A 17,498-nucleotide genomic window follows, 5' to 3' on the forward strand; every position below is an offset into this window, starting at 1 on the left:
GGGAGTGAGGGAGGAGATGGGGGTGGGCGGGGTCGGCACTGGGAGTGAGGGAGGAGATGGGGGCGGGCGGCGCCGGGATCGGGGAGGAGATGGGTGCGGGCGGCGCCGGGAGCCAGGGAGGAGGTTGGGGGTTGGAGGCATCAATCGTAGGGTTTTTTGGCACGGTTTTTTTCGCGGGTGGGTTGCGAGTTAACGGAGGTGGGAGGATGACAAAAAAAATCGGAGGTGGGAGGATGACGAAAAAAACCCAACGAAAATAAACCGTGCAGATTATTCACCAACTGCTCCATTAAGAGTAGAGATATCCTTTTGCAACGTTTGTCTATCTTCTTGTGAAGTTGGTCATAGTGAGAATAACTTAACTAGTAACATAACACGTTTCAAGACAAGTTTGCTTATGTGGCATGTAATTAATAAGGAGAGAGGTGTTTAGAGTACTCGCTCCATTTCTAAATATAAGTCTTTGTAGAGATTCCACTATGGACAATATACGAAGCAAAATGAGTGAATCTACACTCTAAAATGCATCTACATACATCCGTACGGGTCCATAGTAAATCTCTACAAAGACTTATATTTAGGAATGGAGGGAATAACATAATATGTTACCATAACATAATGCAACCTATAATAAATCTCGAAAGTCCCATCCATCATTCACTTGAGCTTTGTCCAGCACAAATTCTACCAAAACTCTTCATGTCGCCGCCGCCATTGTCACACCAATGCCACCGTTGACTGGGCCGCCTACTAGCTCTTGAGCCGCCGACAATGTTCGATGGCTACATCTAAGTGCCGGAGTGGCTACTAATACTAAGACCACATCATACTCTAAATCTGGATCATGTATGTCTACATCTAAGTGGCCGAGGGGCTACTAATCTTTATGTGGCAAGCGATCCGTGGTAGGCTTCCCGCGGCGGACCAAATCTGCAAATGCAATGGACCTAGGATTGCGTTATGTAAGAATTGCAGAGCTAGAGAGGATACAAACCACGTGCTTTTCAACTGCCATCTTGCTAAAATGTTTAGGTGCGGAGTGCGAGAATGGATGGGTGTGAACTGGTCTCCCTCCTCCTTCTCTGATCTCCATTCCTCCTCTAGCTTGCTTTCAGGTCAAACCAGACGTTTGTTCTTATTCAGCTTTTCGACCTTGTCCTGGGTCCTGTGGACTATCACGAATAAGTTTACTATCAAAAATATTTTTCTTGCCAAACCCGCTGACTGTATGCTCAAATTGTTCTTTTTTTTCTTCGGCAGTGGTAATCATTGATTAAGGAGCAGGATCTCGGAGCAACTGAAGAATTGACCGCGAGGGTGCACTCAACGGCGTCTTCCTTGCTTGAATCCACCCCTGCCTCTGCCAGCTGAGTTAGCCTGTTTTGGTAGTGTTGCCCTTGGGGCGTAGGTAGTCGGCCTCCGTGCCGTTTCAGGCTGGTACGCCTTGTAACCATACTTCTTACTATTTGGCCGATGGTCATTTGTCATGTGTTGATATTTGCTACTAAACCTTTCCTGTTGGCTTTATCTATAAAGTCGGGCGTCAGCCTTTTTTCTAAAAAAAGTGCATCGTCCCTACGTTGGTAGTCAGATATTTACCATTCAAAAACTAAAACTGTCTAAATATCAAAAACTATATTCAAAAGATATTCTTACCTCTTGAACCATTTCAACACATTAGCAAATAAAGCTACACAGTCATCCCAATGAACCAGGCAAAACTTTGCCTCCATCACATCCAACAACAGTGGATATGCTTAGATGCATAAAAGCTTAATTTGATAGTTGGATGAAAATACAAATGGGTAAGAGAAGTCAATAGTAGTCAATTACATTGTTGAGTCGAGAAATAACACTTGAAGAAAACAACTCATTTCTATAATTAGCACCTGGCGCATAGAAACACTTGAAGGGCTTGTTCGTTTAATCCCTTCCCCAAGGGGATTGGAGACGTTTGAAGGGGATTGGGAAGGAATTTGACTTACAGGGGATGTAATCCCTCACAATCCTCTTTAATCCCCCTCAAACCCTGTGCAACCGAACAAGGCCGAAAGGATGATACTGATAGTTTACATAATGACTAGTTTCATAAATCTTCTTGCAATGCATTGACTTAAGTTGAACCATATGGACACCGTTATGCATATATAAAATATTGCTTCTGTATCTTCATCATACCCCAGCAGCCGCCCCTTATTTCTCTTAATTCGAGGAGTAATCCCAAGACTCCAGGTATTCCGTAGCAACCATGTGGTAACACCTTGACAATTTACCTTCCTCTGCCACTTTTGAATGCTATTATTAGATAACACGGCAAGGCCAACATTGCCATCCTCTGCCTTGATGATCCGATGTTTGCGGGGCTCATTGAGAGCTGTAGGTCCCTCGATCATGGCTAGGGCTTGTCTATCCAAATCAAACTCAAGTATCGTATATTTCATGGACAACCAGTAGAGGGAGCTACCAATTAGGGTCCCATCAATATGAGCATCAAAAATCACACGTGCAGCCGGTATTGAGATGTAATTACCCCATGTACCATTCTCCGAGATGTAAACGCATGCGATGATTTGGTTATGATTTTTGTACGTGGACATCAATGTTGGGGCTGAATCTCTCAACCCCTCTTCTTCCTCTCGGTGTTGCTTCTCACAACACACTCACCAATGGAAACACAAGTATTTGGTGCCGAGCTGCCTCACACAGCCGCCGGCCTTTTTTCTCTCTATTCTCTTGTCCAAAAGAAACATGCTTACAACTCTTAAGTAGTACACACGCACGCACACAACCTGGCCATAACCCTCGGCCACTAACAACACGACCATGCACTAACCCACGCCTAGCTCAACTAACTTCATGCATGCACTGTAACAAACCACTAGCTACTTGCCCGTTCTCCACAACTCACGCAGCTTCCGGCCAGATAACTTGTGCAGCCCGTTGCCTCATGCAGCACCGCTTCGCACGGCACATCGGCCTCTCGCCATACATGATTTTTCTTTGCTGAAACCACCAGCTCGTACGCGTCGCACGTGCTTCTGCACACGCTATACTGACACCTATTTCATGCAGAACTAAAAATGTAAATGCAGATACAAAATATCAAGATTAAATCTAACAATCAATGCCACCTTGTATGGGCTAGACTGGCAGCTACCATGCACGTGGTCATGTGCTGTTGCGGCACAGAGCACCGCTCCGTTGAGATGGCCACCGGTTCTCTTAAGTTCAGGCGGCATGGGCACGCGGTGCTGCTTACCTGTGATGGGCTCGCACATAACGATATCTCTGCAGCTTGTCTTCAACGAGGACACGGCCGTGCCGGCAATCAAGCACACGGTTGTTGCGGCGCTCCCTGCAGCATCCAAGGTCAAAGCGCTCGGGTGGGATGCAGTCGGGAGGGTCTAGGATTGCGGTGAACACGATCTCCTTGTCACTGCACACGAAGGCGCCGAGGAGGGGCGGCTTGTGGTGATGGGCACAGAAGTGATGAAGAAACCTAGGGTTGGTGGCAAGTCCCCGCCACCGCTTGCAGACTGCGGAGGCGCGTGGCAGGGAGGATGGTTGTGGCGGAAGGCGGACAATGATCTCCTCGAGGAGATCGTCATTGTCCGGCAGGGAGGCAAGCGACGCCGGCGAGATGCTGCGGCTGAGCCGGCGGCGGCTGGTAAGTTCGCTGCTCATCTCTCGACTGGGGATCGATTGGAGATGACAGAGACAGGGACGAAGACGACGTTCGCCGCACGTATACAGACGTGGCTAATTCTTTTGTAGTTGCGTCCGAACTGTAGAATTGGAGAACTCTGCCTTTTTTTGCTTGGATAGAATTGGAGAACTCTTTTTTTTTTTGCATCGAATGTGGGGAGCTATATTAATATAGTACAGGAAGAGTTAAACACGGACGTTGTAAACACCAACTCCAACTTGTAACCCAGTAGGGTAGCTCGTACTATGTCCTGGCTGTTATATATAGCCATGTAAGCCCCTTGTAAACACCAAAGAAAAAGGAGAAAAGCAATACAAAGTATACGAAAGGCTCGACACGAGCCTTTGGCCAAAATCATCCCAATCAGTTTTCCGTCTACGTTCGCAAGTGTACAAGACGTTCCGCGGAGAGACATCGATTCATCAGCTAGCTAGCTCAGGTCCACGTAAAGAAGATTACGGCCGCCGGCCAGGTCAAGTTCACGTATACCTCTACGTGTACGCGTGTGCTGCTTGAGAATCAATCAAGCTGCGTGCTTGTCTAGCTTGCTTTGCACTTCGCGTGCATAGTTCCTGGGTGGTTTTGATCTAGAGTTCAAAAGTCAACAGGCCTAACCGTGACGTGAGGTAGGAGGTTAGGATACAAATAGAATACATGCGATATGCTATCCGCTCAACCCCACCTAGCTAGTCGTAGCGTCATCCGTCATGATGGGAGACTGAAATGGAAATTCTGAAAGCTTGCTACAGGAAGTCCCATGGTCATGATGTCTGTGAGCTGAGATGATGAGGGCGGAACTGCCTGAGAGCCACCTTCTCTCGTTCAAAATGTATGTCAAGCTCAATATGTTTGGTCCACCAATGAGGAACTGGATTACCAGGGAGGTATACTGCAGATCGATGGCATATATGTGTCATTCACTTACATAAGGAAGACCTTTAGGCATGTATAATTACCTTTGTTTTATCTGCCAGTCTATTATTTACTTTGGCAGCAACATTCTTACAAGAAATACATAAAATTACCTTGTAAATAGTGTCAGCATCCTGTCATATAGTTATACTGATAGCTGTGGCAAGAGTCAGTTCTGTAGTGGGTTGCCTCAATCAGAGAGAATTGGCTGTCAGAGGCATCGTATTCTCCATAATATTTTGTCATCACAATATTCAGTAGGTTTTGGAATAGAATAATTTGGTATTTCAACGTCCTGCTGGCTGCAATGATGTTTTGTATACAAGAGTATTCATGAAAGCGAGTGGCATCCACTCCAAGTTTATGTGGGGCTACACGCTCAGGCCCTCTCTGCTCTAGGTGATTTCAACCGTTGAATTTTTCACTAAAATGATCATAATCATCACTGAGGGCCATGGATCGAACTTTCCTTTTTCTTTCTTAGGGGCACTTTCCTTTTTGTATTACTTTGGTGACTGCTAGTGGTCCCTGCTTGGCGTTGGCCCAGTGACACTGATAACCCTTTATGGCTCATTTGGTTGTTGGGGTGAAAAAACCATGGGCAGTAAACTCCCCGAGGGGGATTTCCCTGCTCATATGAGATCCTCCTCCTGCCATGTGAAATACCCTGTTGCCATTTGGGCACCAAGGGAGAGGTAAGAGAACAAAGGGAGAAGAGCAAAAGAACGAAGCGCCAAGACGACTCAGATCGCAAGAAAGCGATGAGGGGATCCCGGGAGAATTCTCCTAGAGTGCGGATGTCGGGGCGAGCGGCCCGGGGATTTTGGGAGGATCGGGCCGAGAAAGCCCTTTCCAAGATGTTACCAAATGGATCGCCTGAAAATCCGGTGTGTAGATTGCAGGCGGGTTTCTCGTCCGGGGAAAGGACGGGTATCCCGGGGGGATCCCTGGTAACCAAACGAGGCCTTAGTGTTTGGGCAGCACCATGCTTTCTCGATGTTTGCGTAGTCAATGAGAGCCTTTCAATCATGAAGATCTATTGGTCCAAATATCATGCTTTTTGGACACTATAGACCAGTAGGTATACAGAAGCATAGATATATAGAAAATGTGTGATTTTGCTAGAGTTACCGGTTTGTGCGTCAAGATGAGTTTGAATCAGCCACCTCAAATATATAGTTATTACACGAAAAGAAAACAAAAAGTGTTGATATGGTTGGTTAATGGACGAACCCACCATGTTGACATGCTCTCATGAATGACGTCTCTGCGAGCCTTCCAGATTGCCCACAGTGTCACCATCAATTTCACATAAACTTCTCTCGATAATCTGTCCTGCACCTCAAATAACCAGAGTTTTTTTTGGTGACTGTGAGTGGGCTCTAATTGGTCTTGAGCCTTTCAATCATGAGGATCTATTGTTCCAGATATCATGCTTTTTGGACACCACAGACCAGTAGGTATACAGAAGCATAGATATAGAGAAAATGTTTGATTTTGCTAGAGTTGCCGGTTTGTGTGTGTCAAGATGAGTTTGAATCAGCCACCTCAAATATATAGTTATTACACCAAAAGAAAAGAAAAAGTGTTGATATGGTTGGTTAATGGACGAACCCACCATGCTGACATGCTCTCATGAATGACGTCTCTGCGAGCCTTCCAGATTGCCCACAGTGTCACCATCAATTTCACATAAACTTCTCTCGATAATCTGTCCTGCACCTCAAATAACCAGAGTTTTTTTTTTGGTGACTGTGAGTGGGCTCTAATTGGTCTTGAGCCTTTCAATCATGAGGATCTATTGTTCCAGATATCATGCTTTTTGGACACCACAGACCAGTAGGTATACAGAAGCATAGATATAGAGAAAATGTTTGATTTTGCTAGAGTTGCCGGTTTGTGTGTGTCAAGATGAGTTTGAATCAGCCACCTCAAATATATAGTTATTACACCAAAAGAAAAGAAAAAGTGTTGATATGGTTGGTTAATGGACGAACCCACCATGCTGACATGCTCTCATGAATGACGTCTCTGCGAGCCTTCCAAATTGCCCACAGTGTCACCATCAATTTCACATAAACTTCTCTTGATAATCTGTCCTGCACCTCAAATAACCAGAGTTTTTTTTTGGTGACTGTGAGTGGGCTCTAATTGGTCTTGAGCCTTTCAATCATGAGGATCTATTGTTCCAGATATCATGCTTTTTGGACACCACAGACCAGTAGGTATACAGAAGCATAGATATAGAGAAAATGTTTGATTTTGCTAGAGTTGCCGGTTTGTGTGTGTCAAGATGAGTTTGAATCAGCCGTCTCAAATATATAGTTACTACACCAAAAGAAAAGAAAAAGAGTTGATGGTTGGTTAGTGGACGAACCCATGCTCCATGCAAGTTGGCTCCGGTCGCGTAGGCGAAGCCATGGCCGTGCATGGAAACCCATAGGCATTTGAGGGCTGGTTTTCGGCGAGTAATACTCGACTGGCAGTGCCCGGTCGCGCGGTTGGCACTGACCATCCTGAAGCCAGAGTTGCAGATGTGTTTATATTCAATTCAGGCCAACCCACAGCATGCATGGCCCAAACGACCCTGGTTTCTGCCCCTCACTGTACACTGCAACCTGACATGGGCTACGAGCCCACCAACCGAAGCGCACCAACTCTTCGGCCCACCTTAGGCTGGAGTGACAAGCGTGCACCACCACGCCCGGCCAACACGGTAGCTGTGGCCTGCATATTTCTGCTGATGTTTGCGTTGGCCGGTTGCCGGTGTGGGACTATTATATTATCGCCAAATCGAAGCGCCTACGGCCACGAGCTTCTAGCTAACTACTCCCTCCGTCTAGGTGTGTAAGTCATCTTACGAAAACTAAATAATCCCAAAACACTTAGGCGCGGTGCATTAAATTCTACCTCGTTTCTTGTTTCTTGACATATCAACCAATAAAAGAAGTAAGGTGTGCATGCTTTTAATGACTTGAGACTACCAAACACGACATGCAGTGGTTAGTTCATTACATGCAATGCTATTAATTAGCAAATGAACATTAAATTTTCTTGTTTTCCCCTCCTCCTTGGTCACGGTGCACAACCTAAAATGACTTACTCACATAGACGGAGAGAGTACGTACGTTTCTGGTACATCATGCATGAATGCATGAAAATCAGTACTACAACAAACGAACGACCAACTTAAAAAAAATAACGACCGATATTGATAGGCGAGTGCTAGGTGCCGGCGCGCCGGTGCAAATTTGGGCCGGTCGCCTACCAGCAGCACGATTCGCACGTCTTTGACTGCTCGATTTCACCAGCTAGCCCCGCGCGCACGTCGTCTTCGTCCTACACACCACGACCACAAGATCTTCTTCGAGAAATCCTCCGCTCTGCGAGTTATCTCCCGCATCAGGTTGCGCCTCGCCGCACCACCGCCCCCCCTCCTCGCACATCACAGCTAGCCACCTCCGTCGTCGGCACATTCTTCCAACCTGGTAAATGTTTCTAGCCTTATTTCTCTGTCTTTTTTCTTTCTTTCAGTTCACAAAATGTTTCTTCAAATAGATGATTTTTTTCAAAATCTATGAACTTTCTTTCAAATAGATGAACTTTCTTCAAAATCATGACGTTTAATAAAGTTTCAGATTTTTTCCAAAATAGATTAAAAAATACCAATGTTGACAAAAAAATTCAAATTTTACGAACTCTTTCAAAATTGACGTTTTTTTTCAAAATTGGTGAACTTTTTGGAATTTTTTTATTTTTTCAGAATAGATGATCTTATTTAAATTAGGTGATTTTTTTCCCAAAATTGATGAACCTTTTAAAATTGGCTTTTTCAAAATTCATAAATATTTTTGAATTCATGTTTTTCTATTTTATTAAAAAATAAACTTTTATTTTTTGGTATATATTGAAGAGTCAATGGTTGACCGGCCAACTGGTCAACCGTTGACCGACGAATCAAAAACAGAAAAAGAAAATTGTTGCGTAGGGAGCAACCGAGCGAGGTTCGAACTGCTCGGCCGCGGCCTGCTTTGAGACGCCCGTGAGTCCGGACTCACGTTCCTGGCGCTGAAGGCCGCCTATAGGAGCAGCCCGCCAACATGGCAGCGCTGGTCTAAACAGGGATCAGCCTGCTCTTACTCGGCTGGATCCTATTCGGCGCCCTTTGCGCCCGATACAGTGTAATCTACAAATGGGCGCACACCCCCTTGCTCCGCTGGGCCGGCCCATTTCGATTTTTTTCCCACTGTGCTAATCACACCGTCAAAAAATCAGCTAGTACTAGCAGTCGAACCGCGAACCTCCTGCTTAAAAGGAAGCTGCAGTAACCACCGTGCCATCCCTTTTTATGTCTTTTCTTCCTTCTTTGTTTCTTTTGTTTGTGTTTTTCTGTTTTGATTTTTCTATTTTCTTTTTCCTTCTTTATTTTTCTTCTTCCTAGGTTAGGTGAACTTCTTATTTGAAAATGATGAATTTTTTATCATATTCGGTGAACTTTTTTTTCAATTTTGATGAACTTTTTTCAAATTAGGTGAACGTTTTTTGAACGGGTGAACTTTTTTTTCGAATTCGATGATTTTTTTAGAATTCTATGAACTTTTCTTGAATTCATGAACCTTTTTGAATTTGGTGAACTTTTTTTCAAATTCAATGAACTTTTTTCGGACGGGGTGAACGTTTTTTCGAATTCGGTGAACTTTTTTCAAATCTAGTGAACACTTTTCGAATATCAATGAACTTTTTTCCAGTTTGCGAACTTTTCTTCAGAAATGATGAACTTTTTTCAAAATCCATGAAAGTTTTCTAATCACGATTGTTTTCCAAAAAATTGAGGCGATACCGTGCATGGTTATGTGAACAAACAGCGCTGCAACCATGTTATTTAGTCTTTCATGCTGTTTCTAATCACTCAAAGCCCGTAGCTTGACTGGTTAGCGAGCTTTGAAGGCGAAGCTGACTGTGATAGTTCGAATCCCCGTAGTTGCAACTTTTTTGGGGTTTTTTCCGCGCTAGTTTACTGTTCCGCGTTTCGTGGGCCAGCCCAACCTGCACGGCGAGTGGGCGCCAGTTCTCCTAGCCGGCGCTTAAGGCGCCGACTAGGAGCTCTCTCTTACTCGGCGTTCGCAACACCAGTTATAGTGTTTTTCCTACACGGCGTACACCCCTTGTTCGATGGATTTTATGCGGTACGACCCATTTATATGTATTTGAGCTAGTGTGATCACTGGTTTTAGGAAGCTCCCGACCGGTTTTCCGGAGCTTCGGCAAGATTCAAGCCTGTTATTGCATTTTGGTTTGTTGGATGGTTTTTAATTTTTATTTTCTTTTCTTTTTATCTTTCCCCCATTTTTTCCTTTTTTTTCTTCTTTTTAATTTTCTTTTTAAAATACGTGAACTTTTTCCAAATTTGTGAACCTTTTTTAGAACAAGAGAAATTTTTTCAAATTCATGAACTTTTTTTGAATCCATGAACTTTTATCAAGTTCCTAAAAAATGAACTTTTCCAAATGCATGAGTATATTCAAATCCACAAACCTTTTCCAAATTTACCAATTTTTGTTTTCTGAATCTGTGAACTTTTTTTAGTTCGCCAAATTTTTTAAGTCAATGCACTATTTTTTTGAAATCCATGAACTTTTTTGTGAAATCATGAACTTTTTTCTGAGTTCATGAATTTTTTTATAAATCCATGAGTTTTTCTGTTGCGACGACCTTTTTTGACCCTTGAACTTTTTTTTTGAGTTTGTGAAAATTTTCAAATCCACGAACTATAATTGAATCCTGCGAATTTTGTTTAACCCTTTAACTTTTTCGAGTTCGTGAAATTTGTCAAATCCATGACGCATGATTTTTTTTTAAGAAAATGCCTGATTTTTTTAGTTAAAAAACCCCACTTTCTCTCGAATAGTCAACTGGTTAATAGTAGATCAGTCGACCGCGACCAGCGAGCCGGGAAAACAACCTGCCCCGAGCGAGCACTGGCCTCCTTCGTGTGGACCAGCCCACCTGCGGGTTCGCCTGAGCACTAACTGTTGGGGAACGTAGTAATTTCAAAAAAATTCCTATGCACACGCAAGATCATGGTGGTGCATAGCAACGAGAGAGGAGGGTGTGTCCACGTACCCTCGTAGACTGAAAGCGGAAGCGTTAGCACAATGCAGTTGATGTAGTCGTACGTCTTCACGATCCGACCGATCCAAGTACCGAACGTACGGCACCTCCAAGTTCAGCAAACGTTCAGCTCGATGACGTCCCGCGAACTCCGATCCAGCAGAGCTTCACGGGAGAGTTTCGTCAGCACGACGGCGTGATGACGGTGATGATGTTGCTACCGACACAGGGCTTCGCCTAAGCACCGTTACGATATGACCGATGTGGAATATGGTGGAGGGGGGCACCGCACACTGCTGGGAGAGATCAATAGATCAACTTGTGTGTCTTGGGGTGTCCCCCTGCCCCCGTATATAAAGGAGCAAGGGGGGGCCGGCCGGCCCTATAGGGTGCGCCAGGAGGAGGAGTCCTCCTCCTAGTGGGAGTAGGAGTCCCCCTTTCCTAGTCCCACTAGGAGGGGGAAGGAAGGAGAAGGGGAGGAGAAGGAAAGAGGGGGCGCAACCCCTCCCCTAGTCCAATTTGGACTAGGCCCATGGGGGGCGCGCGGCCAGCCATCGTGGCTTCTCCTCTTTTTCCCTTAAAGCCCACTAAGGCTCATATGTACTCCCCTATTCCCGTAACTCCACCGATACTCCGAAAAACACCCGAATCACTCGGAACCTTTCCGGTGTCCGAATATAGTCATTCAATATATCGATATTTACATCTCGACCATTTCGAGACTCCTCGTCATGTCCCCGATCTCATCCGAGACTCCGAAGTACCTTTGGTACATCAAAACACATAACTCATAATATAAATCGTCACCGAACGTTAAGCGTGCGGACCCTATGGGTTCGAGAACTATGTAGACATAACCGAGACACATCTCCGGTCAATAACCAATAGCGGAACCTGGATGCTCATATTGGCTCCCACATATTCTTTGAAGATCTTTATCGGTCAAACCGCATAACAACATATGTTATTTCCTTTGTCATCGGTATGTTACTTGCCCGAGATTCGATCATCGATATCTCAATACCTAGTTCAATCTCGTTACCGGCAAGTCTCTTTACTCATTCCGTAATGCATCATCCCGCAACTAACTCATTAGTCACATTCCTTGCAAGGCTTATAGTGATGTGCATTACCGACATGGCCCAGAGATACCTCTCCGACAATCGGAGTGACAAATCCTAATCTCGAAATATGCCAACTCAACAAGTACCTTCGGAGACACCTGTAGAGCACCTTTATAATCACCCAGTTACGTTGTGACATTTGGTAGCACACAAAGTGTTCCTCCGGTAAACGGGAGTTGCATAATCTCATAGTCATAGGAACATGTATAAGTCATGAAGAAAGCAATAGAAACATACTAAACGATCAAGTGCTAAGCTAATGGAATGAGTCAAGTCAATCACATCATTCTCTAATGATGTGATCGCGTTAATCAAATGACAACTCATGCATGTCTATGGTTAGGAAACACAACCATCTTTGATTCAACGAGCTAGTCAAGTAGAGGCATACTAGTGACATTGTGTTTGTCTATGTATTCACACATGTACTAAGTTTCCGGTTAATACAATTATAGCATGAATAATAAAAAATTATCATAAAATAAGGAAATAAATAATAACTTTATTATTGCCTCTAGGGCATATTTCCTTCAGTCTCCCACTTGCACTAGAGTCAATAATCTAGTTCACATCATCATGTGATTTAACACCAATATTCACATCTGTATGTGATTAATACCCATAGTTCACATCGTCATGTGACCGACACCCAAAGGATTTACTAGAGTCAATAATCTAGTTCACATCGCTATGTGATTAACACCCAAAGAGTACTAAGGTGTGATCATGTTTTGCTCGTGAGAGAAGTTTAGTCAACGGGTCTGTCACATTCAGAGCCATATGTATTTTGCAAAATATTCTATGTCTACAATGCTTTGCACAGAGCTACTCTAGCTAATTGCTCCCACTTTCAATATGTATCCAGATTGATAATTAGAGTCATCTGGATTAGTGTCAAAACTTGCATCGACGTAACCCTTTACGACGAACCTCTGGTCACCTCCATAATCGAGAAACATATCCTTATTCCACTAAGGATAATTTTGACCAATGTCCAGTTATCTACTCCTAGATCACTATTGTACTCCCTTGCCAAACCAGGGCATGGTATACAATAGGTCTGTTCCATAGCATGGCATACTTTTATAGAACCTATGACTGAGGCATAGGGAATGACGTTCATTCTCTTTCTATTTTCTGTCGTGGTCGGGATTTGAGTCTTACTCAATTTCACACCTTTACAACACATACAAGAACGCTTTCTTTGACTGTTCCATTTTGAACTACTTCATAATCTTGTCAAGGTATATATTAATTGAAAATCTTATCAAGCATCTTGATCTATCTCAATAGATCTTGATGCTCAATATGTAAGTAGCTTTACTGAGGCCTTTCTTTGGAAAACTCCTTCCAAATACTCCTTTATGCTTTTCAGAAAATTCTACATTAGTTCTGATCAACAATATGTCATTCACATATATTTATCAGAAATAGTGTAGTGCTTCCACTCACTTTTTTGTAAATATAGGCTTCACCGCAAGTCTATATAAAACTATATGCTTTGATCAACTCATCAAAGCGTATATTCCAACTCTGAGATGCTTGCACCAGTCCATAGACGGATCGCTGGAGCTTGCACATTTTGTTAGCACCTTTAGGATTGACAAAACCTTTTGGTTGCATCATATACAACTCTTCTTTAAGAAATCCATTAAGGAATGTTGTTTTGACATCCATTTACCAAATTTCATAAAATGCGGCAATTGCTAACATGATTCGGACAGACTTTTAAGAATCGATACGAGTGAGAAAATCTCATTGTATTCAACACCTTGAACTTGTCGAAAACCTTTTTCGACAATTCGAGCTTTGTAGATAGTAACACAACTATCAGCGTTCGTCTTCATCTTGAAGATCAATTTATTTTCTATAGCTTGCTGATCATCGGGCAAGTCAACCAAAGTGCACACTTCATACATGGATGCCATCTCAGATTTCATGGCCTCAAGCCATTTCACGGAATCTGGGCTCATCATTGCTTCCTCATAGTTTGTAGGTTCGCCATGGTCAAGCAACATGACCTCCAGAACAGGATTACCATACCACTCTGGTGCGGATCTTACTCTGGTTGACCTACAAGGTTCGGTAGTAACTTGATCCGAAGTTTCATGATCATCATCATTAACTTCCTCACTAATCGGTGTAGGCATCGCTGGAACTGGTTTCTGTGATGAACTACTTTCTAATTCGGGAGAAGGTACAATTACCTTACCAAGTTCTACTTTGCTCCCACTCACTTCTTTTGAGAGAAACTCCTTCTCTAGAAAGGATCCATTCTTAGCAATGAATATCTTGCCTTCGGATCTGTGATAGAAGATGTACCCAACAGTTACTTTTGGGTATCCTATGAAAACGCACTTCTCCGATTTGAGTTCGAGCTTATCAGGTTGAAGTTTTTTCATATAAGCATCGCAACCCCAAACTTTAAGAAACGACAGCTTAGGTTTCTTGCTAAACCACAGTTCATACGGAGTCGTCTCAATGGATTTAGATGGTGCCCTTTTTAACGTGAATGCAGTTGTCTCTAATGCATAACCCCAAAATGATAGTGGTAAAATAAGTAAGAGACATCATAGATCGTACTATATCTAATAAAGTACAGTTATGATGTTCGGACACACCATTACATTGTGGTGTTCCGGATGGCGTGATTAGTGAAAATATTTCACATTGTTTTAACTGAAGGACAAACTTCGTAACTCAAATATTTTTCCTCTGCGATCATATCGTAGAAACTTTTATCTTCTTGTTACGATGATTCTCCACTTCATTCTGAAATTCTTTGAACTTTTCAAATGTTTCAGACTTGTGTTTCATCAAGTAGATATACCCATATCTGCTCAAATCATCTGTGGAGGTCAGAAAATAACGATGCTTGCCGTGAGCATTAACACTCATCGGACCGCATACATCAGTATGTATTATATCCAATAAGTCAGTTGCTCGCTCCATTATTCCGGAGAACGGAGTCTTAGTCATCTTGCCCATGAGGCATGGTTCGTAAGCATCAAGTGATTCATAATCAAGTGATTCCAAAAGCCCATCAGCATGGAGTTTTTTCATGCGCTTTACACCAATATGATCTAAACAGCAGTGCCATAAATAAGTTGCACTATTATTATTAACTTTGCATCTTTTGGCTTCAATATTATGAATATGTGTATCACTATGATCGAGATCCAACAAACTATTTTCATTGGGTGTATGACCATCGAAGGTTTTATTCATGTAAACAGAACAACAATTATTCCCTGACTTTAAATGAATAACCGTATTGCAATAAACATGATCAAATCATATTCATGCTCAACGCAAACACCAAATAACACTTATTTAGGTTCAACACTAACCTCGAAAGTATAGGGAGTGTGCAATGATGATTACATCAATCTTGGAACCACTTCCAACACACATCGTCACTTCACCCATAACTAGTCTATGTTTATTTTGCAACTCCAGTTTCGAGTTACTACTCTTAGCAACTGAACCAGTAACAAATACCGAGGGGTTGCTATAAACACTAGTAAAATACACATCAATAACATGTACTAGATCGTTGATGGCGCGCGTTGCTGCACCCGTCTATTTGACTCTTAGTTTTTAGGGGTATAAAGTATTTTTTTTACATTTGTTTGCAATGCTTTGATGTATCATGCTTTTTGTGTGCTTGTTCTTGCCTCCCCCACTTTGTAAGTGGTGAGGGAAATCTGGTCCAATTGATCTTAAAATTCAGTTTTTTTATATTCCTAGGTCTAATTGACTTGTTTATTTCTTCGTGTGCTTTCCTCCTCCATTTTCTAGAATAATAGAACTGAAGAGAGAAATCCGGTCCGGTTGATCTTCAAAAAATAGTGCATTGAGGTTCTTAGGTCTAATCGAGTTGTTGGTCCAAGTTGTTGCATCAAGTGTAGAAGATTTGAATTGGGTCTTATTGGTGGATACATGTTCTATGATTGATCGTGTCCTCCTCTTGGCTCCTAAAAAGCTCTCCCAGAAAGGCTTATGTCAAGACATTTACAAATAAAAATATCAAGGAAAGATATTAGGAATATTTGAGAAAATAAAATAAATATAGGCGGTACAAATATCTCAGATTTTGACAACATTTATTATCTAAAGAAATTGATGCATTATGGCATGTAATAAAATTCTAGAAGGGATTACACCTAGGCATATCATTGGGTCATGCCTATGTCGTCGACCACCAATCCGGTCTGGTTGTTCTTCAGAGGTACCTCACTCCGTGAGAGACACCGACGCCCATGATAAATTATAGAGAAAGATAAAATATACTAAAATAAATTATTTAATGCATGTTTCCTTTGCATTTTGAAATAAGAGATTCTCCAATCAGTAGTAAGTAGTAAACCACGACAGAAAGACACTAAGCAGCCACTCTATCGACTGGAAGTACTATTTTACTTTCTTACAATTGTGTGTGTCCGTTTGTAGCTCACTTTGATTTATAGCCACCACTGGGTTATGAACATAGGAGCAACAACTATCCTTCATTAAGCAGTAACCTAGAACATGAACATGCAGGAAACACAAGAATTATAAATTAAAGTGGAAACTCCATTGTGAGGATTAATTCAACCAAAGAAGTTGAGTCCAAAGCTATGCGTTTTGCATAGCACACTACATGACAGATCACATAATTGTCGAATCTAAGTCTTCATCGTAACTGCTTTACAACAAGAATCATGTATGTATGTACCTCTGATCAATGATATCAGACCAATCTCCACATAGAAGTAACACCAAACATGATTATTCAATTGCAAATTTGTAAGCAATATTTTTGTATATTTCAAACCATAAAACCTGATCTATTTATCTTGAACCATTTGTTATTAGTTGACAGAAATCATAATTCACATTTATACTGAGGGTTGTACGCAAATGTTTATGTTGTTAGTTGGTTTATTAACTTTCCTTGGCATCAACTCTGTTGTATCAGATGAGGTCTGAATCAACCAGTGTATGAATCAACAGAAAACTGGCATGAGAAAATCTTATAAGCTAAAATAAAGATTATATACTTGCTTGCTTATTTGAGACGAACATAGTAACCTTGCAGGCCAAATAGCAGATGAGAGAAACACCGCAACATTGCCATGCCCGTCTACTTTTTCGGTTGGATCATAGGAATTTCTATAAATATGTGCAGTAGGAAACATGGAAGTTTAATAGAATATGGGTTTGGAATTTAAGGATACCAACAAAATTAAGCTTCTGGATTAGCACTCAAAATCGTTACTTCTTGGGATGATCATACAATGAAACATATAGTAGTGAAAATTTGTCTATTGAAGCTTTCACATATACAAGTCACCAAAACCAAAGGTCATGTATTCGCTCTGAGGCCTTAAAGTTCAGTACTGTGATAGAAGGTTTGTGCAAATATGTATGACACCAAAAGAGGTCATGGCTGCATGTAGCCATCTTAGCATAACAATATAGGCGAGACTATAACTTATGTGTTGCTTTCAAATTGGACGAAGACAGAAAAAAAATGACCACAATATTTTTTGCAATTTCGAAGATAAAGTCAAAAAAAGAGCCAAACTAACCTTCACGACAAGCATCACCTCCAGATCAACTTCTATCACGGTTGCCTCGGAGACTTTGGCTCCTCCGGTGCA

The sequence above is a fragment of the Triticum dicoccoides genome, chromosome 3B (assembly GCF_002162155.2).
Source record: "Triticum dicoccoides isolate Atlit2015 ecotype Zavitan chromosome 3B, WEW_v2.0, whole genome shotgun sequence".
NCBI lineage: Eukaryota > Viridiplantae > Streptophyta > Magnoliopsida > Poales > Poaceae > Triticum > Triticum dicoccoides.